Source organism: Chiroxiphia lanceolata, chromosome 13 (assembly GCF_009829145.1).
Source record: "Chiroxiphia lanceolata isolate bChiLan1 chromosome 13, bChiLan1.pri, whole genome shotgun sequence".
Taxonomy (NCBI): Eukaryota; Metazoa; Chordata; class Aves; order Passeriformes; family Pipridae; genus Chiroxiphia; species Chiroxiphia lanceolata.
Genome location: NC_045649.1, coordinates 376,585 through 403,424, shown reverse-complemented (window position 1 = coordinate 403,424; position 26,840 = coordinate 376,585). Strand labels below are relative to the sequence as shown.

Here is a 26,840-nt window from a genome sequence, read left to right as displayed (position 1 = left end):
ATTAAATTTCACTGTTTTATACAACGAGGACCAAGAGTAAGAATGAAGGTTCCATACACAAAAGGGAGGGGAAAAAAAAAGCTGAAATTATTATTTTGCTTTTGTCTGAAAAACAACAGGTTTTTTCAGAAGTCAGATTTATAGCAAAGGAAAATGAGGAATTGTGAAGTTAACAATGGAGCAGAACTAATTTCTGAAACCAGCAAAATCTTTCAAACAGGATTTATTAAGGAGACAAAAGCATGCTACACAGAATGCTATCTCTAATGGGGATTAGAAATAAGAAATCCTCATGTAAATTCTACTTTTCTAGTTAGTGTTCAGTCTGCCAGTTCTATGAGATGTCACCACTAAAGTGAGAAAAGGTATAACGTGTCTTAGGTAAAAGTACTCCTCTGGTGATGTAACACTTGAAAACACTTCAATTTGGATTCTAAAGCAGTACACCAAAGACACTAGAACCAATAAGAGCAGTTTTAATGTTTTCTTTTTTAATTTTTCATTGCCCAGCAGTAAAGAATGAAGAATACAATGGTGATTATCAATAGGTAAAAATTCAGGATGTGAAATATTGATAAAGTTTGATACAGCTGTAATTAAACTTCTAATACTAAGAATCAAACAAAAAATCTCTACTGCAAACTAAAAATGTCTTATTTCCCCATGTATTCTCTTCCCCCTCTCTAGAGTGTTTTCTGTTCTCTCTCAATGTTTCTGACAAAAACATGAAACAGCTTGGTCATACAATAGGGTAGTTCCACAGACATTTCAAAGAACACTTAAATATTAAGAAGCTGCAAATACAGTCTAGCAATAAACACTTTTACAAGTATTTATGACCTTTAATCTTTTGCAAATTCTTCTAATTCTGAAAGTTGGAGTGATACACCAGCTTATTTGAAGGTTTTTATTGGCTGATTATTTGACTTTAAAAGCAAAGGACAGATTTAGGTCAGATATTCATTTATTATTTCCTTTATTTAAAACTTTATATAAAAAAGTCATCAAAATGGTCCAGGAGAAAAAACTCAGTCAAAGGAAACTCTATTTTGGAATCCAGATCTCTGATAAACAAGTTGCATATGGCAAACCAGCTGTTAGCTGCACACTTAAGTAATTCCGAGCTAGCTGCTCATCTTACCATCAGCTGCACTTCCTCCAGTTCCACACTAAACCTGGAAGTCAGGATTCCTACTTTGGAATCAGTACTATCATCCCAAAGGACTCTGTGCTACGTTTGTAGCTAGTAACCAGGTGCTGTTTGCTGCCAAACACTGGCAAAATAGGCACTAACAGCATAAGCCACATCAGTTCTGTCTTCAGGCAGAAACATTTGCAGCCTCACTGGAGAAGAGAATAACTCAGTACAAGTCTTAGAAAAACAGACAATGCCACAGTCCTTCCTAAGGCAAACAAACAGAATGCAGGAGCAGTCAGGGCTTGTCACTGGGCTTCCTCATCCTCTCACTGCTGTAAGAGCTGCCATGGACTCCTGAGCGACCTAAACATTAGAAGTTTATTTCCAATGAGAAACTGTAACTGGAGAAAATATCTATTATGCACGATGCAGCCAGGTCACAGTTCTGTCCAGGAAGAAATAAAATCACTTGTCAGTATTTTCCAGAACCACAGAAAACAACCTATAGGCATTATGTCCATTTATTAGGACCCAAATCCCACTTTATTTCATCATGAGTTATTCAGGCCAGACCACTGGAATGCAATGACAAGACAATGGGATGAAGACTCTACTTGCAAAATAGGTTGGATGCTTCTTCTCCTAAAGTCCTAATGGAACACAGATTCTTCCAGAGTCACATCATCCTGTATTAGTCATTCCCTAGAGAAGCAGATGTGCTTTGGGAGGAGGAGGAATGACAACAAACAAAAACACTCGTGCAGGTTATCCTTTATTCCTGCTTTACTAAAAAAAGTACTGACTAGCATTTTGTAAAAGCAGAATTAAAAAAAAAAAAAAAGTAAAAACACTAAAATATTTCCTTGGTTCAAAAAACATCTATGCACAAAACTCAGCTTGTACACAAACTTCTGAAATTTCCAAGAAATGTCAACATTTTGTTTCAATCAGATGTGGCAGCAGAAACTCAGCACAGTTTCATTTTCCTGATGGCAAAGTTTGTGGGCAGAGTTTGGGGATGGCTGTGGCATAGAGATGGACAATTAAACAGCCATCAATTCCCCATGCAGTACAGCAGAAAAAAAAAAAATCTAGCATTCCTTTAATTTAACTCCTAGCATACTTTTTTCTTCTAAGGTTCCAGCAAATTGTAGGAATATTAATTCTCTTAAAACAAAATATAGTCTGTCAGGAACTCTACTCCCCACGGCCAAAGAGATGAGCTGGAAATCTGTACTGTGCAGGCCCTAAAGACAGTGATAGACAATACAGAGAGAAAAACCAAGAGGAAAAATTATAAAGCTAAGGCAGTTTTGGGGCTATAAAGTATAACTTTGTTCTTAAAAATTTCATCAAGTCAACAATACTGGAGAAGGATATATTTCTTACAAATGTTAATCTACATACATGTACGTACTTCTGGTAGGAGTTGTTCTCTGCTGATCATGGTTTATATAAGTCATCCATTAGCAATTTAAGCTTTTGAAGTTATGAATAATATTTCTGTACAGTCTTCAGGAGCTAATAGTACCTTTGGCCAAAGGATTATTTAATATTTTATAAGGAACATAACACAAATAAAAATAAATAACACCTTTCACATCTTTAATTATTGAAAGCTACAGGGATTCACATGGAATTTTTCAAGGTAATAGAGCACAACTGGTGCTCATAGCTCCATTAGAAACATTTATATGCAAAACACTCCTTTTTCCAATCATGAATTTCTTTTAAGATTCATTATTGCCCTATAGTACTTTTGTCTGAAAAGAGACTCTGGGGAGATGACACTTTCTTTGGTTAGCATTGTTGTAGCTGACAGAATGCATAAAAGGCAAACTGCTTTTTCTCCAGCTTTCAGCCTGAGCCAATCAAATGCAGAAATTCTCAGCCTCTTCTCATCTTGAATTCTGGATTTTGAAATTTACAGAATAATTGTAGCTTTCCAGCACAGAATCATTTTGTCACATAGCCCAATCTAGCTCACATAAATGCTGCTGGTGCCCTAAATACCATTAATACATCAGCCTGATTAAAAATCATTGCATATTGTTAGCATTAATGCACATTTCATTATGAAGAAATGATCCCTGAAGGCACCCTACACTTACCTTCCTATCAAAAAATAATTTATACCTGAAAATGGGGGGTTTTTTCCTCTCTCTTCAGCTGGTATTTTAGGCCCCTCACTGGATTTCTGGGCCCTACTGTGTTAAACACTTGTACAAAAAGTCAGTCTCTGTACTGAAGAGCTTACAGAATCTTTCATTTTATTTTTAGACAACTGAATAAAGTGACTGGAAAGTACAAGTGAACTTGTAATCACTGTAAAGTCTTTATAGATATCACAGCAAATGAGAGTTTCAAAATTATGGGCTTGAAAGGAAGAAAGGTGACCTCAAAGGATATTTAGAGCCAGCTTCTTCTAAACACAAGGAAAGGTAAAACAAAAGAGGACTGTTAGAAAGCTTGATAAACTATCAAGACACTTTGCTCATTTGTAGTTCAGAATAAAATCTAAAAGCAAGTGAGGCAGAGCCCAGCTAAGCAGCTGGGAGAAGCTGGAAAGCTCCTGTCACTGTGTACCCGAGGGGTACCAGGAGAACCACAGAGAGGCTGACTCAGGAACCAGGCAAACACCCTGAGCAGCACAGCTCTGCACTGATGGCAGCTGCACACAACTGCAGTCAACCTTCAGAGAGGAGGGGGATTTTCTCAGTTTGGGAGAAGTCTGGAATTTGGGAAGCCTTTTTGATGGTACTGCTTCTGGTTTTGCTTCAGTTCAATGCAAGATAGTGCGACAAGTTACTAAGGGCAACTGCATTTAACATCACCCAAGAGTTCAATACTTAAAAAAAACCCTCAAGCAATTACTTCATTAACAGCAGCACTTCGAGCTACACCTATACTGCCTCTTCACCCCTGGGTCATCAGGTCTTTTAAAGCCCCATGAGCTGAGAAGCCATCCAGAAAATAAAGGTCTATAAAAGTCAAGACAACATAAGTACCAGAAAAATACTTCATCATATACTGGGACAGAAGAAAAGCCAGCATTGAGCAGGCAGTATAACTGGCCCAAATGTGCAAACACCTGAGCTGGCACCAGTTCAAGGGAACACAGCCACATGGGGTGGCTCAGCCCAGTATGGACAACGGGACACAAAGAACTGAGTTAACGCAGTCCTGGGGTGAGGCAACACCCTGTGCCTCTCTGCAGGCTCTGCCACCCTCCCAGCAGGCTGGCAATCCCCTGCCAGCCCAGCAATCCTGTGCTCCAGCAGTGCTGCACTGCACTGCTCAGCGAGGCACCACCAGCCAGCCCTGCTCAGCAGGAACTGCAGCCATCTGTTTGCCTCTGCCAGGCCCCACTGAAACCATCTCTGACATCAGCACTGTCTCCATAGCACCTAGAAAACTTCAGTGACTTTTTCCAGCATTAAAGCAAACCAGAGCATAAAACTGGACAAATTTAAATGCAAGATGACATTTAATAATTTAATAAACTACTCCAGATGGCAAGAAGTAACTATGTGCAAGTCCATTTTTCATCTCTTCACAAAAATCATGACTTAGCCACTGTGAATCTGTACCAGGAAGGACTGGTTTGCAGTCCTTCCCACCTGCTCTATGTGTTTTCACTGTACCCTTTGCACTGACATCTGGCACCTCAAGCAGCCCTGCATAGTCAACTAAACTTAAATTCATGCAACTAAAAACTTATGTAGCAGCAGTGATTTGCACAATGTTAAAACTGAGCATGTGTCTGCATCCCCAAAGTACTACACTGTACCACAGAATGCCACACTGCAGCTGACAGCTTCGGAATATTTACATGACTACTTGTAGGTAAATTGGTAGAAGGGCAGAAAGAGGATGTAAATGGAATTCACTATCCCCTGCTGTTCTGCCAGTCAACAGTCTTACCATTCACATGCCACTGGATCCCCTCCTCTGTCAGGAGAACCTCGACTTTGAGATATATCCTCTGAAAAGAATGGGCAGGTTTTGCCTCTGTTTCTACTCGTTTTCTTAGATTTCACTCTTTGCTGTACCAAAAGGAGTTATTTGCTTGCTGCACACGTTTATTCCATTTTCTCTGGCCACCAGTCTTCTGTGGGTCTGTTTTTTCTTTAGAATGAAAATACTCATCCATTTGAAGCAGAGTTAAACTATTCAATACAATGTGCCTCCTGTGGAGGGTTATTACCCTGCTGCCTCCTCTCAAGCGTTCAGTTCATTGCAGCCCCAGAGCAGCCTCAGTAGTGATCCTACTGCACACAGCAGCTTCCCTAAAAATGTATCCTGTAAGATCCCTTAACAGCCAGTCTCACAAAATTCTACTTACACAAGAGAAAGGACATTTTGGAAAAGCAGACAAAGTCAGTTTCTAATATCTTAAACCACAGAAGACAATCAAATTGATTAAATACCAAATATTTATTTTGCTAGTATTTCTGTTTTCTAGAGCACATTTGATGCCAAATATTTTATCTTCAAAACTAAAAGCACATTCAGCACTAAAGCAGAAAACATGCTTCCATGTTAGATTTTTTTGAACTGTAGATTAGACATTCTCACAAGTTCAGTAAACATTAGGATACCAAACTGCTTGACCTTGTTTCAGTACAGGTGCTATGCAGCACATGGAACTATAGAAATTGTAGGTATCTGATGTGAGACAAATTCCAGAGACAGCACAGTGATGCCTAGCAGCAGCACTGCCTGGGGACTCTTTCAAAGAAGGCACTTATGAAAAATGGCCTTTTGATAGATATCAGTGTAGTAAAGTTTTTTTTCCTTTTGCCTCATTTAAAATCCTTGCTACACTGCTCTGGCTATGTACCCTTCATTACTAGGTCACTTCTTACCTTCATGCCTGTAATTGGAGAGTAATGATGCCATAATGGGCTCACAATGCCAGTGAGGTGCGAGCTGAATCAAAATCAGTATATTAGCCTCACCAAATTAAATTTGAATTTGCAGAAGGATATTCAAGGGATACAGATGTAAAACAGAGCTAAGTTATTCCCCCCACCCCAAAAGCGTGACAAAGGAAACTGAGTCTCATCATAAGCACATCAAATATTCTCTGTCCAAAATGAGATTTCTTTAACCCTGGGAAAAGAGCTTTTTGAACCACATAGCATGTACTGGTTCTGCCTTGCAACTTCCATGTTCAAGTTCTACACTTAAAAAATAACCAAAGCAGGAGATGAAACATTAGCAACTGCTCCATGACATAGAGATGGATAAGTACAGAGGCTCTGCCACACTGACCTCAGAACACATGCTAGCCTGGAGAAGGGGAGGCTCAGAGGACACCTCATCACTCTCTACAGTGAGGTTGTAGCCAGCTGGGGGTTGGTCTCCCCTCCCAGGCAACTCTCAGCAAGACAAGAGGGCTCGGTCTTCAGCTGTGCCAGGGGAGGGTTAGGTCAGATATCAGGAAGAAATTCTTTACAGAGGGGGTAATCAGGTATTGGAATGGGCTGCCCAGGGAGGGGGTGGATTCTCCGTCCCTGGAGGTGTTTAAGGTGAGACTGGATGTGGCATCAGTGCCATGGGCTGGGAACCAGGATGGGGTTGGATCAAGGGTTGGACCTGATGATCTCAGAGGTCTTTTCCAACCCGGCTGATCCTGTGATTACACACAAGTTTATCAGTGTGCACATCTGCAACAGGAGAAGGACAAACTCCAGAACTTTGTGCCCACACCTAACAAGGAACACAAGAATACTTCTCAAAGCCCAATCAAAATCGTATTAAACTTACTTGCAGTTGACACCAGCAACACAGAACAATGCCCTAAGCAGCCAGTAAAATACAGTGTCCATTCAGCCACACAGACAGGCTCTGAAGCAAATGGAAGGGCCTGGGCCTGAAGCTCACAGAGAGGGGACTGTGCTTAGAGGCCAGTTCTCTGCATGCAAGTTATTTCAATCTCTACAATCACCATTTAATTTTTTTAAAAGCCTAGAATTTGCTCCAGCTAACACTGGCAATGTAGAAATAACATGATGCCTTAAGTCTCCAGTTCAGTTTTATGACAGGTCTGTAAAGCAGGTACCTCAACAATTCATGTCTTTTCCCTTATCACGTTTATGTGAATGTCTCTGAATCCTACTGCTCTGAGAGTTATTGAATTAAATGTAACCATCTTCAGTCTACTTTCATTTGTTTGTCAGAGGTTCACTCAGCTATAAGTGCAACACTAGCTTATAGACAGATACCCCACACTTCCTACATGAAAATTACAGTATCATTGTTTACTTATCCTGGATTATTGAAAGTCCTCATTTCAACTGTGCAAGCACTGCAGAAAAGAAGTACAGTGTGAGCAAATATATAGCTCTGTTTTGATTTGTTTAGTCTTTCGTTTTTTCGCCTCAAAAGTCCACGGAAAATTATTAGTTTGTTTTTTCAGTTGCAACAATTAATAATTCATTTTTCAGACAGTGATCTTTAAGGGATCAAAGACAAGGCCAAAACATTGTACAAAAAGACACTAAAATAATTTCAAATAAAATTAATTATTCAAAAACGTAACTAAAACTCTTCCACAGTGCCTGAATCTGCAATAGTAAGTCACATAACTAGCCAGAAAGACCACATGAATCAATATGACCACCCTTTAACAGCTCTGCCAGTATAAAGGATGGCTGATGGCTGATTTAAATAAGTTTCTTTCCAACACAAAACATTCATTTTGTTTGAACTACAACTATTTAACATAGGACTCAACACTGCTAAATCAAAGTCAGTAGGAATTGCACCATTGATTACAGGAATAGAGCACCAAAATGGTTATCCCAGGCTCCAGGTCAGAAACAGCACAACTCTAGAAGCAGTTGTGGTATCTCAGAACTCACAACACTACTAACAATTGCTACAGTAAATTTTAATTAAAGCATTTTCCTCTTGTAGTTTCCTCAACACATGACATTTTTGCACTCATAACCTGCAGCTTTCCTTTCCCAAAAGCTTATGCTTTAAATAAACACATCCAGAACAGAGGTAGCAAAACAAAAGCTTTTTTCACTGTTAAATCCTAGAAAATTATTTGCCTGCACATGCCAGAAAACTCACCCCTGTCTTACTCTTACTCAGTTTTGGGGTACTGAACTGAGTGGGGGTTGCTCTATAGCTTGTTTCTTTTCTTTTTTAAGTGTTATTACTGCCCTCACAGCATTCTAAGATCATCATGCCTAGCTACAGAGACCAGATTTGCAACAGATCAGTTCAGTTAGGCACAAAATCAAAATGGACAAATCTTCACAAGAGCTCAGTACAGTCAGTACTAACCTCTTTTGAACATCTGCCCCAATTATAGATGCCAAGTACTTGAAAACCTGGCTCCAAGCTCTTAAAAATCCGTTTTCATATGCTCAAAACCCATACTAGAGCCAATAAAGGGACTCCTGACACTGGTTTTCTACCAGGAGAGAAGCAAGGCAAGAGGTAATCTAGAACAGAGAGTAAATCTACGTTTACTGGCACAGTCCAGTTTTGGGTGTAGCTCCTTTTTTATTTATATATTAGCCTGTCTGAGCCAGAACTGAACACCTTTCCTCACTGGTGTCAGCCTGAGGTGTTGCTAGAGACAGTAGACAAGGGCCAGAACAATGAGCTGGTCCAAAAGAAAGCGTAGCTATCCCTCACACCCTTCTCTTCCTGTAACCAAATCGGGTTCAATGTACATGAATTAACTGAGTTTACAAACCTGGGAAAAAAAGACAAACCAGAATATTCATCCAACTGTAAATTCATACAGCTGTGAAAGAGAACATAACCATTTGCTATTTCAGTGGGCTAGAATGTTATCACTTAGCTTTAACACACACTCCAGGAATCACTTCCTAAAAGAAACTGTTGTGCAAAATGAGATTGAATTATACATTTTGAAGCTTTCACACCTTTGAACTTTCATATAAAATATGAAATAACAAGGCCAAAATTCTGCCCTCAGCACAATTCTTCGTCCTGAATAACAGTTGTTCTTTTATTGGAGTTTCTTTGAGGATATCTGAATTTGCAGTACAATAGTTGTTCACACTTCTATGTTAAAATATAAAACTGAAACGACAGTTTTGGCCAATTCATACAGTTATTACACTAGAAAGTCAGTTTCCATTAGTTCCCTGAACTGCCATACAGAAAAAGTAGAATCATCACTTTTTTTTTTGCTGTGATCAGACCTATATGGAGAAGTCTCCAAGCATTTGTTAAGGAACTCTTGCCTCTAAAACATGCACATGACATCTAACGTAGAAGTGTTTGGCTTTTTACTTCTACCACCTGCCCTGATAATTTAAACATGTTATTTTCTTAACACAAACTATATTTATGGCAGTTTCAAATACAGACTTCTCAAAGAGGCAATGTTAATTCTAGCTTATCTAAACACAGATGATTCTTATGAGAAAACAAAAACATCAGGGACTTAATGTAAAAACCTTCTAATACTCTAGCGTATAATTACATTATTCATTAGCAAGTGACTTCAAGTGGGTGTAATTTAATGTTTACTTCCTGTCCCTTGAGCAAACAACACAGAATAGCTAATCAATTTGATCCCAAGATTCTAAAGTCTCAATAAAATCTGGTAGAGCTCACCCCAGGCTGCCCTCGAGGATCAAGAGTGCTTATCCAACTTACGGGTTCACTCACTTAAGGGGGAGGATGGCAGATCCACGTCTCCTGCCCTTTCAGCATTTCTCAATAAATTCAACGGAAAGAAATTGTCCTGCAAGACTTACTTATCGCTTGCTGTTGCTTTTGCCTAATTCCGTGTTTTGTGCGCTGGGCTGGTCCCTGTGAGGTGCCCTGAAAAGGGGCACACGCACCCCGAGCCTCACCTCGCATCTCCCTGCAACAGAACCTGGCACAGGCTGCTGGCTTTGACCTCAGCCTGGGACCGTCCGGGGCAGGAGCTGCACACTGGCAAACACAAAAAACCCAAAAGACAAAGCCTATTAAAATAACGCTTATTTAGAAACAAATTAAAACAGTTACTTAAAGCTTCTGCCATTCAAACACCTTTTTTGCTCCATGCTGCCCAGCAGGGTTAATTCCCAATGGCAACACTGGAGAAAGTGCCCTGAGACCTTTCCAAGGAAAACCCCCACTCTGAGGAGCGAGGTGACCCACGGGAGCTCTACAGGCAGAACTCCCGCGGCACCGCCCGCGCCTCCCGCTCACCGGCCCGTCTCAGCTGCCGCTCTCGCTGGGCTGGTCCGGCCCTTTCCCCGCCCGTCCCTCTCTCTCTCGCGTGCGGTCCCACGGCCGAGGTGCTCTCGCTGGGCTGGTCCGGCCCTTTCCCCGCCCGTCCCTCTCTCTCTCTCCCGTGCGGTCCCACGGCCCAGGGAGGCCTCGCGCTCCCTCAGGGGCCGCTAACGGCGCGCGCGCCCCGGCACGTGCGGGCAGCGCGGGCCCGCGTTCCCGCCGCACGCTCTCCCATTGGCTGCTCGGGGCGGGGGCGGGGCCGCGCCGTGAGGGCGGCGGCGCTGAGGGGTCGGGGAGGTTCGGTCAGAGGTGTCCCTGCTGCTCCTCTGGGAAGGGCGAAGGGGCAGCTGGTGTTTTCCTCCAGGCGATTTATTATCTGTACGTTATTCTCCTCAATGTTGTGTTTGTTTGGAGGTATCTAACGTTGGCTCCAGAAGTAAAGTGTCGGTGCCCTCTTGACGAACAGCCTCGCTTTTACCTTACCTGTATTTTAACAATGCTTCGCAACAAACTTTTAACAACACGGTCTTTAAACCTGGGAAAACGTGCCTTAACTGATTACGATGACTAAGCTCTGCCATCTTTACTGGTGCCAAACTGCCTGGCTGGCTATTTGCCCACTTGTGCCCGTTCCTAACCTGGGGAGTGACTGCAGAATGCACTCAGGACTGAGCCAGGGCCTGGCAGAGTCGCCCTGCCTGGAGCAGCTGATAATCCTCTCTGGATGTAGGATGGCTGCTCCTGTTACCTGTTGCCTTCTGGGCACTTTGTTACCTGGGCATCCTCCTTGTGGCAGCAGTGGCTTTCCTGCTGCCCTCCTGGCAGAACTGGAATGCAACAAAAAGCTAGGAAAGGGAAACTTGAGGTGGCCTCAGTAAGAAGGGAAATACCATGAACTGTGTTTTAATTTCTGCTGTATCTGTAGCTAAGTAGCAAGGCTTGAGGGATTGGGAGGGGTGGTTCAGCTCTATCAGCTGTCTGTGAGCCTATTTCCAACTAATGGAAAAGGCATTCAATGATACACAGGTTCTCTGTAGTTTCAGAGAGAATGGCTTCATCTAAGACTTGCACTACCTGGCTCTCTAAAATAACTTAATAGTAAATTTAGGTTGTCTTGCTGATGCTGATTCTTATACTGTTTGGATTTTCTTCTCTGAACTGTAAACATATTAATTATTTTATCAGTTACATTGACTTATTTTGTCATTCTGATTATCAGTTTTATTCTCATTATGACATTACTGGTTTGTTTACATCTATTTTGTGTACCTAAAAGTCTGAGATGGGTACTTCATAATTATGTTGGCTTTTTGCGTTAATGTGTGATCTATAATGTTTTGGAGCCATTCCATACTGTTTATTCAATTAGTTTGCTGGCTTGTGTATTAAAAATCTTTCTGCATCTTGGAAAGTAATCTAATTTTCTATATACCAGAAAGATAATCTTATTCTGTAAGAAATTTGACATGATTTTTAATATTCTATTTGTCCAGGCCATAGCTGTTTTTCTTCTGCAGGAGTGGTCAAAGACTCATCAGTGCTTAAAGAGTTTCAGGAGAGCTGTCTTCAGCAGTGAGCTTTTTTCTTGAACTGTACAGGTTAAACACTAATTACACAGCACATGCTCGATGAAACAGCACGTCCTGAACCGTATATCCGTGCAGTAATGCTGAACACAGAAACACCACCACAGAACTCAAAAGAAGGACGCAGTTTTCATCTTGTTCTCAATGAATGGCAGCAGTAATAGGCTGGAAAAGTCATAAGAAAAAGTAACTTGGCTAACAGAAAGTGAATATAGAAACTTTTTTTAAAATTTAGGTGCTCATTTTGGGTATTATACACCTCCTTTTTGTCAGAACTATTTCTTCTTACAATGGAATCAAAATTTGAGATCAATTTTCATGAGAACTTGTGACACCTCCCTGTGCCTGAAAAACTCTTCAGTTCTCAAACTTGTTCTTCCTACAACCTCTGCCTCCCATGCATTTAAGTCGCTCTATTTCCAACAATATGTTATGGCCAAATTTTTCAGGATTTTGTTTTTTGTCAATGTAAAGAGAAGTGGATTGTACTAAAAATATTTGAAAGTATGCAGAAACTTGATTGCAAATATTTAGTGGGTCTCAAGATGCAGGTGTTGGAGTTGACTGTTATGAATGTCTGGAATCTTACTGATAGTAAATTTGTAGCTGTGAGAAATGCAAACTTTGTGGAAACTATTTTCCTCTTAGTAGACCTGTTTAAATTGGGGGGAAGGGATGGGGTGATATCACAATTCTTAGCTTCTGACACCACTTTTCATATTGAATACTAAGAGCTAACTTTTTGCAAATGAATTCTAGGTCATAGAATTATCTTTTCAGTGCTAATGTCTATTGAGTATTTTCTGTACTGACATATAAAATCTTTTTTTCTCACTTGTATAATTTGACATCTCTGTACTATTTGCTGCTGGTTTTTTCAGGTAATGCATGACCTTTTAATCATTCCATTGTCTATTTGCTTCTGCACTGGTACTTGGGGCCTTATCCATTGCCTGCAGTTCTGCACCTCATCCACATTTTACAGAAACTGTTGGAATTGCGTGATTCCTCTCCCTTCACTTACGTGCTTGGCAGCAGCTCCTTCATGGGTAGAGCTGTTGTTTTTCCTCTCTACTGAATGTTCCAGCTCTGGCAGTGTCAGTTCCTTTACCAGCCATCTGTCTTGCTGGCTCACTCACTATCTTAACAGCTCTCCTTCTCAGACTAGATGTAAGTCCTAGGGAGTATGCCATCAGATGTTAATTTTTTATTCAGAAGCTTTTAAAACAGTTGTTGCCGCACACAAATACCCTATATTTCAATCCTCTCTATTCAGTCCTTGGCAATTGGTTGCTTTCTTCAGGCTCATCCTTTTCCCAGGTTCCTTTGCAACTTGTTTGTCTATCTCTTCTTTTCCTAAATTTTTAGAGTAATTTTCTTCAATTTGACAACCTAGTTTGCCCCTGAATTCTATCTGGAAAGTGCATGTCTGAATGCAAGGAAGGTCTGGCCCAGTTCTTTTCGTTGTTTCACAGTAACTCTACAATCACTGAAAGAAGCATCTAAGTACTTTCAGAGGTTACAGAAGTCAGGTAATAGCTCCTGAGAAGTGTGAGATTGATACCTTTCGTCAATAAGTTAGATAATAACTTCTTTGTGGTGGTATTGGTGTTACAGATGGGATAGATTGTCTCGTAGCTCAGGGGCTGGCATATTGCTAAACAATCTAGCAATCTTTTTGATGAAAAGTTCTATTTGCTTGTAAGCTAGTCAGGCCTGGATGCAAAATTGTTTTATGAAGCCCCAAGAGCATAGTATTCCTTATTATAGGAGCAGTTTGTTTTATTTTTGTACTCTATACCTGCTTTATAATCTTCCAATAGCTAAGATTCAGTCAGATATTGTTGAGAGCTTTATAAACCACTACTTGGGTTAGTGCAATTTTAAGTTAGAGAAATGAATCACACAGATAATAATTTCAATAGAGACATACCAGATTTTTTTTAATATATATTGATAATTCTTTCTCAGACCCTCTGCTCCTTTCCTGGACAAATTCAAATATTGTTTATTGCTAGTGCCAATTAGTCAGCCAAGCATCTGCTCTGGCAGCTGTCCTCACAAAGAAGGCCCCAGAAGATTAAAACTCCTGGGACACTGATAACATGTTAGATGTTACTGTTTGTCATCTTCTAGGTATCTTCCATACTTCTTGTTTCTTAATGATAAAGAAAACTGAGTGTGCTTACAGCAGTAACTAATAATTAGCAAACTGGATTTTATTTCCTCACTGTACCTATGACAGCATAAATTTAGACCTGTCATGTTATGCCTCTAGCGAGGGACTGTGCATCTGAGAAAGGTTTGTTCCAATCTAAACCCTTGCCTCTCAAACAGGTCTTCTCCCATTGTGATGCTGTTATGCTGCTAGAAGTGTGTTCATAATAGATCCCTCTGTTCTGGGCTAGAAAGTTAAAACTGTATTCTTATATTGGTAACAGAATTTATGCCAGTATAATAGTTCCAGTGGTACAGAATAGTCTTACTAGAAGTTACACAGTGTCGTTCTGGTATTTTTTTGTGCACAGGAAGTGAAAACAGTCAAGTAAGACAGCAGCATGGAAGAGAGTGAGAGTGTTAATTAATTTTTTTTCTGTCTTTCTCTCAGACAAGTCAACTTCCTAATCCCAGGATGTGACTTCCAATAGGAAGGTAGCACATTGCTAGTCTTTGAGGCAGCAGAAGTTGTCTCCAAACCCTATGAGTGAGGTACTCAGGTGTGGTCGTGACAACCCTAATAATTAATCATAACCATGAGAGGCAAACAAATTTGAAAATGTCCAGAAGTCTGCAGCTATGAACTGGTAACTAATATACTTTTTCTCATTAAGTGAAGCTGCAGATATCTTATGCTAAAAAGAGCAAGTAGTCAAGTCCAAGAAAGCTGGAGACAAAAACTGGTGAGCTACAGCTTATCTTCCCTGCTTGTTACTAGGATATACTCTGTAGTCTGGATTCAAACTAAGCATTATCCTATTAATATTAAGGAATGTCATCGTTGTTAGGTGAACGTGCTGTCTATGTAAATTTACTGTGCTGGAAATAACATGTAAACTTGCTTCACAAGAATAAAACTATTCACCAGAATGTGATTGGAAGGGTATTTTAAGAGCAGATAAAATCTACTTACATGCTAGGCTAGAAGGAGCTAGCTGCTACTTAGCATGCTATTAACTAAGAAATCTCAATTAATTCCCTCTGCAAAAAAAAAAAAAAAATTGTTAGGCCTTTCAAGTTTTCAAGATTTTGTGCTTTAACTAATTTCAGTTACCAAAGAGAATTCCTGTTAACAAACCAGTCAAAATTTGAACTAATACAGTTAAGGAAGTGTGAAGTGAATAAAAACTTAATTTTTGCATTAGGCTAATAAACTCTTTCCATCATGGAAAATACAGAGGCCTTAGCTTCATCATAGTTTTTCCATTGTATTCTGATTAATCAAAACTATCTGAGTAAGTCGCACTTCCAGCTGGCAAGACATGCTCATTGCAACCTCCTAAAGTAATAGGAACATCACTGCCGAGTTTATTAATCTTCCATCCTTCTTAAAACAAGGCATGCTGTTCCATTTATATATAATATATTCAGTAAGAAGTTAGATTAAGTGACTTTTCATATCCTGTAAAAGTGGCTAACATGATACAACTTGTGTTGTGGCACAGACATAAAGACTATGTATAGGAAAGTGCTGAATTGGGAAATCTGGAGCTGAGCCTTATGGTATTGTCAGAAGTAGCTCTTCAGAGGCAGATTATGAAATTAGAGCTTAATCTCTGCTTGACATAGAGTTAATATGCAGCCATTCCAGGGCTGAAGCTGTTTACTGGTTCTTCCATCTGTCAGGATTTTCCTAGCTTTTCTGGGAAAGAAATACAAACATTTGAAACTGAGATTGCACAGAGGAAAGCTTTCTTTGAGGCTGTGTTACAGAACCCTTTGGAAGAATTGTAGGTAGCTGCTGGCAGACCACCAGGTGAATGGGTGGAATGGAAGCAGTTATTTACAATAACTAAACACACTAAAGATCCTTCTTCTCTTCAGTGTGACACTTGAAACTTGTTTGTCTCAGAGAAAATAGTGTGAAAAATAATAGTCAAAAGCATTAAGACAAGGAGAATGATAGACCTGAATGAAGTCTACATAGGGGGTTTTTTTGTTTCTTTCTTTCTTTTAGGACTGGGCTTAGCTTTTGCTTTCTGAGTACTGTTTTGATGTGGAAGATATGAAGAGGAGAATATTGGGCTAAAGCTGGAGGTTCTGGGAAATGATCAGGAAGCTTGTTTTTAAAAAGTTGCAAATATCTGTCACTGTGTTATTTGAAAGTTAATAGGTTTAAGAAGGAAACTGAAATGACAAGTTCAGGGCCTCCTCTCATTGAATAAAAATCCTTTTATATCCAAGATATGCCCATCTATTTACAGCAATATACAACTGGAATTAGGTTTGCCAGTCTGTGGTAGCCAACTTCTTGTGCTTCATTTCCATTGTACATTGTTCTTTCAAAGGAATGCTTATCAAATAGCTGATACTCTAGCAGTAACAAGAGTAATTTACAGAATTGCACCTTATCAGCTTTTTTCAGTAATTTTTCCACCTTTGCTGTGGAACTAAGAAAAGTTTCCCCGGGACTAGAAACAATGAAGGGCTGTTTTTAGACTATGGAATCATCTTTCCTTTTGCACTGTCTTGCCATGTTCGAAGGGTAACCACAACTTAAAGCTCTCTAGAGCTCTATCATGAAAAAGGGATGGTTTGTGCATCCTCTGTGACTACCAGGATCCTCATCTCCACTGTATGTCAGCAAAGGATGTATCCCCGTGCTTGGGAATTAATTACACACTCTCATTGTCAGGGTCTCTTCCTCCCTCTCTTTCTCTCTCAAAGAGGCACTAAGGGATTCCAGTATGGATTTTATCCTTCTTTCCTCTCACTCATGGGGACAAGAGAACACAAACTTCTATCCTCTGAATAGATCTACTAACATATCCCAGTCCACAAAGGAATAATAAAATTAACAAGGTTCTTATCTTTCTTCATTTGTCTGTGGCAGTTCTTTAGCTTGGATAACAGACTCCTGTCTATGCTGCGTTTTCTAGACTCTCCCTGTCTTCTGCTGGTAGGGTCCTCAATGGAGTTCAGCTTGGAGCTGGATGAAGGATTCTATGGAAAAAGCTATTAAACTCTGATCTCTCATCTCTGTGACAGTACTGATTTCACAGAAGTAACTGTGATGAAGGAGACAGGAACTGAGTAGTTTTTCTTCCAGTCTGAGACATTTGAAGTGTTTCAGGGCACACTCACTATTCTGATTATTTTCACTTGTCATTTCTCACCAAGACAGAATTTCTCATTGTTTTCAATACCAATGACAGGCAGTTCTGCTTAGCAATATGGGAAGGGTGGAGTAACCTGTATAGAAAGCTGCAGCCCCTCAACAGATAGCTGCTTATTTTTCTTAAATAATATTTTCTCTTCCCAGAAGGGGTTAAACTCAAATTTTCTCTATCCAGTAACTGCATGGTGAAGAAAGAAAACAAAGTTGCACAGCTTCCTGAAGCAAGTGATGATGAATTTTTCCACTAGCCTCTTTGCAGTTACCCTAAAGGAGTCTATAGATTTTTACCCCTTTCTCCAACATGGTCGTATCAATGTTTTGAGTAAGTGAAGGGAATAAAGTGACTACTTAACTCTTCTTTTGGCAAAGAGGAGAGAGATTAAAGCAAGATGTCCTTGCTTAAAAGTGAATAGATTCTACTGTACTTGAAGCACAGTATAGGTGGGAAAGAACTAAAAAACCACCAAAACCTGTGTTGAAGCAAAAATGTTAATCAATGTTAACTCATTTAGAAATAGTTAAGAGGGACAGATGGAATCCAGTGATTCTGTCTCTCTTACATGAGTCATTTTAAAATATATTAAAAGCTGGTGTACTTTTCAGTGACAGATATGGCTTGTCATTTTAGAGGTTATTTTTGCTATTGTTAACACTGAAATAGATTGTACTTGAGTAACAGTAGTTGACAGAAGTCTTAACTACCTCAGAGAAAATAGTTGTCTTGCATTTATTAGCTTGGCTTTCAGGTTTGGGGAGCTGTATGTGGTTAAACTTTGAGATTCTGTAACAGTAATAGAATCCTGTTCAAGTTGATGCCTGTTAGAACACAAGGGAGCGAGGGGTGGGGGGGGTGACTGTGCAGTAACCCCACGTTAAAGCCTTTCCCCCAGGGTATTCTCTGGGAGAGCAGTGAGCCCCCCAAACAGAGCCCAGGCCACGCTCTCTGCAGTTGGCACTGAACTCATCGTGCACCAGAGGGATTTTTCCCTTGGAATGGTGAGGGTCAGCTCACATGCAGAGTGCTTGCTTTCTGCTCTTTAAATATATTTTTAAACCTTAAAGTTGTAGCACAAGATTCAAGCCTGAGAGATTGCTCAGTCTCCCTCATCTTCATGGAGATTTTCTCTAACCATAAAGTTGCTTGTTCCTGCTCTGACCCAAGAGGATGTTTGCTGGTCACTTCACTAAAGCATGGCAGCATTCTGCTGCTTTTAGAGTAAAAGCTGAGTGACTCTAACAGGGCCAGGGTGAGCATGATTAAGTCAAGAATCATCAAAATCTGGTGACTTCCCAGTGGATAAATACAACCTTATGTGCAGGGCTTGCCCCATGTCCCATAATTTTCCTCTTCTCGCCTCCATCCCAAGCCCTAGAAACAAAGCTGAGTAGAACTTAAAGCAGGAAAATCTTATATTCATTGCAATTCTGCATAGATTCTCTTCCCAAACTACACATTTCTCAGGAACTAGTTGTTCTAAACAAAAAAAAATGGAAGTGAATATTTCTGCACAAATCTTTGTCAGCAATGTGTTGTCAGCTCAAATTATGGACCGTCCCTCTTTACAGCAATGTCACAATTCAACCATAGTCTAACATTTTGCCAGAATTTAGAGTGACTTTGACCTGTGAGACATAAAAGTACATGATTATAGCAATAATGCCTGAAGTGAGGTTACAGTTTTCTTCTGTTTACTCCTGAATGTTGAGGAGAACATACTACAAATGCTTAAACACTACAGTTAAATATTCATAAGTTAGAAGCTATACCTTCAAAAGTTGCTGAAAATATCACTTGCTACTTGAAGGAAGTTATTGGGATTACTCCTTTGGAGTTAGCAGGCCCTCTCTTGTAAGAGGAAGCAATTCAGTAATTGCTTAAATGCACATTGCATTGTGCATTTAAATATCTTCTTTGAAGAGTAGACTTGGGAGTATCATATAAGAGTTTAGAGGCACTTATGGGCATAAGTAAAATCTAGTTATGTTTAATGCCAAGCATTGCTAGAATTCAAGCAGAGAATTTTTACTATACAATACATAAAATTATTTTTTCTCATTTTAGAATTGTAGAAAATGCGTAGGCCATCTCAGCCACAATCCAGGGAACAAAAGACCATATTAAAAAGATGTTTTGGCAATACAAGGTACGTCGGTTCTCCTTAATAAAGGTATGTGTCTTGTCATTCTCCCTCATATAGATAGCAGTAAAAAAAGTCTTTGCTTTTCAATAGCACATGTTGATTTTTAACTATAGCATTTTTGTACAGATTGTGCTTACAAGGATTTTTTTTTAAGCCTGTTGTTACTGTATAGTGTTGTCATAAGCATAGCTCTAGTGTTAAAAATATATCCAGGTCAGGTTTTCGTGCAAGCCTTTTTGAAAAATAGTCTTTTACTTAAGTGTAATGGAAACATTTCCATAACTTCAGCAGTCTGAACATTTCCACAAAGAAATTGCAACCTGAGATTTAATGTACTGTGCTGAATGCATGATAACTGGGAAAGTTGCAGCGGATCCTACATCTGAAAAATATTGATTGACTATTGCCCAAGCTGACGTGCAAGTAATTAGCATAAATGTTCTATTTGCAATAGCCTTTAGCATAAACAATGTCTGGGGACACACGTGTCATTTTGAGTATATTTTAGGCAGACCAGATCATTGGCTCTATTAAAAGCTGCCCCAGCTTCATTAGTACGAAGCAGCTTTGTCTTTGTCCTGACTGACCAGGTAGAAACATGAATGTGGCAGCAAGCACAGAGTCTGGGTTTGTGAATTATGGCAGTGTAGGGGTGTGGTCAGAGCATGCTGCTTGGCTTCTCAGATATTTGAGTGGCTTCTCGAGGGCTATTACAGCCAGCAGCAACAGAAAATATACTGCTGAAATGTCTACAGTGTCCTTCTGCTATTAAGCCTCTTATTCCTACCCAAAAATGAGAACCTATTTTAAGGTTTAACAGTGTCCTTTTATATTAGAGGCAAACTGCTCCAGGGAGATATTCAGAGTGGGTTAGGCAGTGGATACCATCACTAAACAGAGCTAGATCTGTTAAGATCAAAATGGTTGACTTGTCACACTATAGTAATTGTTCCCTGTGGAAAAAATTCAATAGCATTGCTTAAATCACACATAGCTGATCACGTGCTCTGAGGCTTTGCTGGTGCTTAGACTAAAAGGCAGAGGTAGGGAGGAGCTGTGTCAGGAAATCTTGCCATTCTGCTGGGGAAGGGGGAAGCTTGCCTTGCATACAGTCATGTGCACAAATTGATTTTTAATTTTACACTAATACACTATTATAATTGTTAACTCGATTGATTCCTAAAAGGCTACAGACATTATGGTTATGCCCCTGCATGTCCAAGGTACCTGCTGGGAGGAGAGCTTTTGGATGTGCAATGACAGTCAGATAGTACCCAAACTGTTCAACTTCTTTTTATTACAGCAAAGCACAAAATCTGTTAATCTGCAGCCTAGATAAGACAAATTGAATGGATGCTATCTTGGAAATGAATTACATACCTGAACTTTAATCATTAGTTTAAAAAAAAAAAAATCCTAGACAATGACTATAAGAAGCACTATGTTTCTATCCAGACTGGAGAATCTCTAATAACATGGCAACTGGTGCTTTTAGGCAGTTGCCTTACTGCTCCCAGCAATTGTCTTTCTGGCTCTTTTTCTGGTTTAATACATGACATGAGGTACAGGGCATGCCTTAGACACAAAGAAATTTTAGATACAGGGCAGAAGTGAGTTAAGGCGAAGTGCTAGGAGTATACTAATTAGATTGTATTTGGTATTCCAAAGGAAGCAATTTTTTAATCTTAGTTTGGTTCTTCAGTTTCTTTTCAAAACCAGCACAGAAACTGTGCAAGTCCCTGGTCTGGCTACAGGCAGTCTCTTAGGTTAAACTTTTCTCACTATCTACACCCAGGAAGAGTGCTGAGTTTCTGTTTTGCCAGCCTCCCCCTTTCCATGCCACACTGAGAAATTTTAAGTTAACCCGAATTACCAGCATCACAAAAGGGGTACAGCTGCATGCTACTCAGTCTAGGGCAAAACATAGTCTTTTGATAGCTGAGGAATACTCACTGATCCTGTGACAACAGTAGCTACTACAGTACAAGCAGTTAAGAACACTTGCTGCTTGATTATGCACATTTAATAGGCTTGCTCAATTCACTATTCATCACCCAGCACTAAGAGGAAGCCTGAAGCATCAGGCATAGCAACACAATGCTTGGCTGTAAATGACTTCATGTAGGATGCAACTTGTCATTTGGCCTTAAATACAGTGGATTCTTTTCCTCCCTTTTTCTGAAACCTCTTCACAGAAACAGTGTCTGCTACACTGTCTCTAACCCTCTGCTGCTTGTCCCAGCTTGGGGGGGCTGGGGATCCACACAGAAATAAGTAAGAAATGATTGCTGTGCAAAATTTATACAAGCATTACAGTTAAGGAGGGTTCTCAAGGAAACCATTTTGCAGTCTTGACTATAGCACTACCTTACCTGTATAACAAACACATCTTTTCCACCGCTGAACCATGAGAATAGGAACAGGATTCCACGAGCAAATGAATATTTAGGGGTTTTTTCCTACATCTAACTAAGCACAGATATTTGCAGCTAACCAGCCACCCCGCTCTTCCTTTCCCCACTCCCCGGAAATTAAAATGACAAAACTACTCAAAAGGCATATGCACGGCACCGCTTTGTTCCCCGCGCTCGCCTCGCGGGGCTCGCTCCCCGCCACACCACTCGCGCCTCCGGCAGCCGCCGGCTCTCGGCTCGGCCAAACCCCCGGAGCCGGCAGCTCGGAGCAGAGGGCGGCCGGGGATGCAAGGCGGAGGGGCGGGGAGGGAAAGGCTTTACCTGCCGCGTTCCCCCGCGGAGCCAGGGGCGCCTGGAGCTGCTGCATGCACGGCGGGGCGCGGCGGGCGGGCACTCAGAGCGCCGGGGCCATCGCCGCGCCGGGAGCGCCGGGAGGGACCGCCGCCGGAGCCTGGGCGAGCCGCGGGCACACTCAGCACCGGGGCGCTGAACAGCTCCACCGAGCGCCACGGGCGGGGCCGGCGCCGCGCTCCCGCCCCCGGGCACCGGGGCCGCGCCCCGCCCGTCGCGCTGCGCCCGCCCCGCCCCGCCCCAGCCCGCGGGCCCGGGCCGAGCATAGGGGACCGAGCGCGGCGGGGCCGAGCATAGGGGACCGAGCGCGGCGGGGCCGAGCATAGGGGACCGAGCGCGGCGGGGCCGAGCATAGGGGACCGAGCGCGGCGGGGCCGAGCATAGGGGACCGAGCGCGGCGGGGCCGAGCATAGGGGACCGAGCGCGGCGGGGCCGAGCATAGGGGACCGAGCGCGGCGGGGCCGAGCATAGGGGACCGAGCGCGGCGGGGCCGAGCATAGGGGACCGAGCGCGGCGGGGCCGAGCATAGGGGACCGAGCGCGGCGGGACCGCGCTGCCCAGCGCGCCCGGGGACCGCCGGGACGTGTAGTCCTGCCGCCCGCACACAGCGCCGGCTCGGCTGGGCGGGGCCGGGCCCGTGCGAGGGGCCGCAGGGCCGGGGGGAGTCCCCCGGGACAGAGTCCGGCCCCACCGCCCACCGAACTCAGCCCGCCCGGCGTCCGCCGCTGCCCCGCACCGGGGTGCTGCCAGTGCGGGCTGCGCTTTGTGTGGAGACTGCACGAAATATTTGACTCTGTCCTTTTTTGTTTGTTTCCTTGGGGGGAGAAAATGCTTCTTTTTATTACAGTGAAGCACAAAATCTGTGAATCTGCAGCCTACAAATAAGACAAATTGCATGTGTGTTGTCTTGGATATGAATTACATACCTGTACATTATTCATTAATAAAAAAAAGAAAAAAAAAAGAGAAAGCCAAGTCAATGAATATGAGAAGTACTATGTCTCTATCCAGACTGAGAATCTCCAATAACATGGGAACTGATGTGAGTCCCATCAGTCCCATGTGAGTCCTTGCTTTTAAACAGTTGCCTTACTGCTCCCAGCAATTGTCTTTCTGGCTTTTTCTGGTTTAATACATGATATAGTAACATGGGGAGCAGTTACAAAATGTTTGGCTCTGTCCTTTTTTGTCTGTTTTAGTTTTTCGGGGGTTTTTTGAGGGAAAAAAAAAGCAGTGTTAAAAAGTCCTGAGAGTTGTGCTGCCTCCTTCCCTCCCTCCCACCAAAATTCAGAAGAAGACGCATGTGGTCAGCTAAACAGAGGTAGAATTCTTCCTCATCAAAAGCAAAGTACTGCAGAAAACGCAGTAATTACAGTAAAAATACTGTAATCCAACTGGAGCTGGCTTTTAGAAAGGCATCTCTAGTACTAATGTTTATATAGGGCTTTTCAGGTAGTTACAAAGCATTTTGTGAAGCAGGATGTGTTATTACTTAACTTACAAATAAACTGGTACAGTATTTCCAAACATTTTCTCTTTACTTGCTCATCAAAAGTCACTATTCAGTGTAGTTTTAAATTAGAAGTTAATTCACACTTTTGCTAATGACCACAATAGGAGAATCTTCCAAGTGTTGTTTAAAAGAAAAAAAAGAGTTACAGTTAACAGGTAAATTTAGAAGTTTGAGCACTAACCCATCTGCCCCTGAATTACGTGGCGTTGAAAGGTGCTGAAGGCTTTGCACAGAGGATCCTGTATGCTCTAGTTCCACGAATGCCCCTGCTGTTGATGCTTTGAAACCCTGTGGTTCAACCATCACCCTCATCTAGGAGAAGATTTTTAGCAACTGTGCTGCCAGCTTTAAAGCACTGTGACAGAAAGCTGGGGCAGCCAAATCAAACTGGGCAGTGTGTTTTATGTCTACTCTGTTAGCAAAGCCTCCCTTTGGGTTACCTTCATCCACATGTGGTTTATCCTAAACTAGTCATGCAGAAGTTAGATTTACTGCTTCTTTTTTTCAATGGGTAGATATTGTAGTGATTTCTTGCTCCCTTTCAGATGCTTTCTTAAATATAACAGGTTTGCTTGATAGCAAATGGATCACGCAGCCACACCCTACTGAGAGAATTCATTTCTGCAGCCATCCTAAAAAGGTGAGAAGTTGATACTGATGTTACATGTTACATAGTGATTCTTGGATTTAAAGTGCTGTCAGATCTGTGTTGTAATGGATGCCTTATCTGATCTGACATTCTATGCCACCAGCATGCTAACTGGATCACAGCATAAGTCTGTGAATATGTACAGCTGTTTGATAATTATTCTCATCTCTGCTACATGCTGACTACTAAATTGCTTCCTGAAGTACCTTCCCCAGTGTTTTCACAAGACTCACTTAGGTCAGAATTATGTATTCTTGGTTCCCTACCTTGCTGAACTTTTCAGCATTAAAAAGTTGTAGCAAAGTACAGTAGGGAAGTTTAAAACAGCATTTACCTTATTACAACTTTTGTTTGACTGAAATACATTGCAGGTGTGGAAAGTATTTATGAAATTATGTGGCAAATGGTTCCCTTTGAATAACGACTCTTGATATTATTAAAAATGTGTTCTTGGTATAGTAAAGAACAAAATAATGGAAAAAAATGTTTTCCATTTGTCACTTCCTTCACATTCAAGTAACAATAGAAGGTATCTCAAAGCTGGGGCTTTACTGTGCAATCTGGCTCCCTCTCCAGAAGGCACTGTCAGACAGTGGGAAACCTGCCCTGACAAAGAGCCTGCCTGAGGTAACTCTAGAGCTCAGGAAAGCCTTCAGTAGTGTATGTTCCTGTAGGGCCTTCCCAAAATACAAGACCACAAATAAGCAAATGTTTTGGTGCTAGTGTGGAGAACAGCCAACACTACTCCCTGCTCACTTCTCTTTGTTTCTCCACCCCATTAGTCTTAATGAAGCCAAGTTTGTTCTTTTGTTAGCTGAAAAGGTCCTGCTAAAGCAGTAACCATTTTCTGCTTTGCAAAGCAGAAAAATTGAGATATACACACATCCAAAATGCTTTCAGAACAGTTGTGAGCAATCTGAATATATTTATTCAAACAGTAACAGTTCAGATTATCTTTCAATTAAAGGATTTAATGACAGAAGTTATTTCATGCAAGTTGCAGTAACTTAGTTAATCCAAGCCTCCTCTTTCATACCTGCAGTTCTGAACTATGACTTTTTGGGCATCAGAATAGAAGAAGCATTACTTTGCTTCCAAGCTCACAGAGAAATTCCTGAGAATTCCCTTTTAAACTGGAATTAGAGCTGCCTAGGATGAGTTTGCTACAGTTACACTTGGTTCCATACAGAAGTAAAAGAGAAATGTCTTTATCAAAACAAGTCTGAAAAGTTTTTCAAGATCTTACATATGCAGCCATCAGCCATTCAAGTCCAGCTGAATAACTGGATCCATGCATCCTGGTTTCTGCTAACAGCAGCTGTAGTGTGCTGTTGTCAGCAGCAACCAGTCTGCTTACCCTGCAGACAGTGACTCCCATTTTCCTGCACACATAGCAGAGATTTAGGGAAACTGAGACAGAAGATTAAATTTCTCCCCAGTTTCAGTGAAATCCCTGCGTTTGTCTCAGTAGGTCATCTGTCTCGTGAAGGAAAGCAAGAAAAGATTACTGATGTTATTTTCAACAGATACCTCAATGTGTTGCTTCTTTCCAAGTTTTGTACATCCAAATTCTTATTGATGGGCTTAGTAAGCATTTAATTAGCCATACTGAAGGATAACTAATCATTCTGTCTAAAGGTTGCCCAATTATGCTTTCGAAGGTTTTCTCTTATTAAAGGAAAGAACAGCAGATGTGATGATTCACCCTCACTACCTCCATTTTCTCCTCCTCTGTGAATTATAACCATATAGTCTCAAGGTTTTCTTTGCCTTGCAAAGAAATAAACTGACAAATTAAAATAAAGTAAGAATAATTTCTTAAGTAGATAACAGAATGCAAAAGCAGAGGTTGTGCCAAATGTTGTAGCTAAAATAAATGGCATGGTAAAAGCCTCATAAAATTGAAAGGATATATAACAGAATAAATTCAAGGTATTTGCTCAAAAATACAACTACTTTAAAAAATTCATAGATACAACCTTGATCTGCCCTTAAGTAGTCACTATCTAAATAGGGATTTGAGATTATTTTTAGACCTTCCAGTTCACATAGAGAGTACTGAAAACTGACTTGAGGTGTCTTGCATAAGTCTTTCATGATTCTGCCATTTGAAGTTCAGTGTTTCATCAATGAGAAATACCATGGCACAGTATTCTATGTGTGTTATTGTAACACTTTTTTTACCACTGTTTCAAGTGTAGATATCAACTGCACAGATAAAATAGACTGAACTGAGAAAGCAATTGATTTTAAAGCATCAGTTAACAAACCAGGAGCAAAAAAGCATTAAATAGTTGTAAATGTACAAGATTTCAGAATTATGACAGGGAAATGTCAGACAGTAATGCTAAAAGGCATTAATTAAATTAATTAAATTAATTAAAACTTGAGACAGGAAGATTTTTTTCTAAGAGAGAAAACCTATGCCTTATTCATCATGAGGCAGCTGTCCTTTGTGTAAAGAAAACTGATTATACTGACCTGCCATCAA

General features: G+C 41.0%; 1 protein-coding gene and 1 long non-coding RNA gene across 5 annotated transcripts in view; one reads left to right on the top strand and one right to left on the bottom strand.

Annotated features, from left to right (window-relative positions):
* The window catches only part of SMPD3 (sphingomyelin phosphodiesterase 3), an 86,831-nt gene extending 76,303 nt beyond the window's left edge, over nucleotides 1-10,528 (bottom strand). Inside the window, exons 1-2 of one of the 3 annotated variants that reach the window (XM_032700896.1) lie at nucleotides 10,337-10,528; nucleotides 9,994-10,075 (exon numbers count right to left, since the gene is read on the bottom strand). The gene's annotated coding sequence lies outside the window, so the exon portion shown is untranslated. Of the gene's footprint in view, nucleotides 1-8,440; nucleotides 8,562-9,793; nucleotides 9,880-9,993; nucleotides 10,076-10,336 lie in introns of those variants that run through there. The other 2 variants (XM_032700903.1, XM_032700897.1) reach the window with 2 other exon arrangements.
* A 90-nt stretch (nucleotides 10,529-10,618) lies between these two features.
* LOC116793224 overlaps nucleotides 10,619-26,840 on the top strand; it is a 68,774-nt gene continuing 52,552 nt past the window's right edge. Inside the window, exons 1-3 of one of the 2 annotated variants that reach the window (XR_004359401.1) lie at nucleotides 10,619-10,738; nucleotides 19,344-19,449; nucleotides 24,246-24,340. This is a non-coding gene — a long non-coding RNA (uncharacterized LOC116793224). The remainder of the gene's footprint in view (nucleotides 10,739-19,343; nucleotides 19,450-24,245; nucleotides 24,341-26,840) is intronic. The other variant, XR_004359402.1, reaches the window with a different exon arrangement.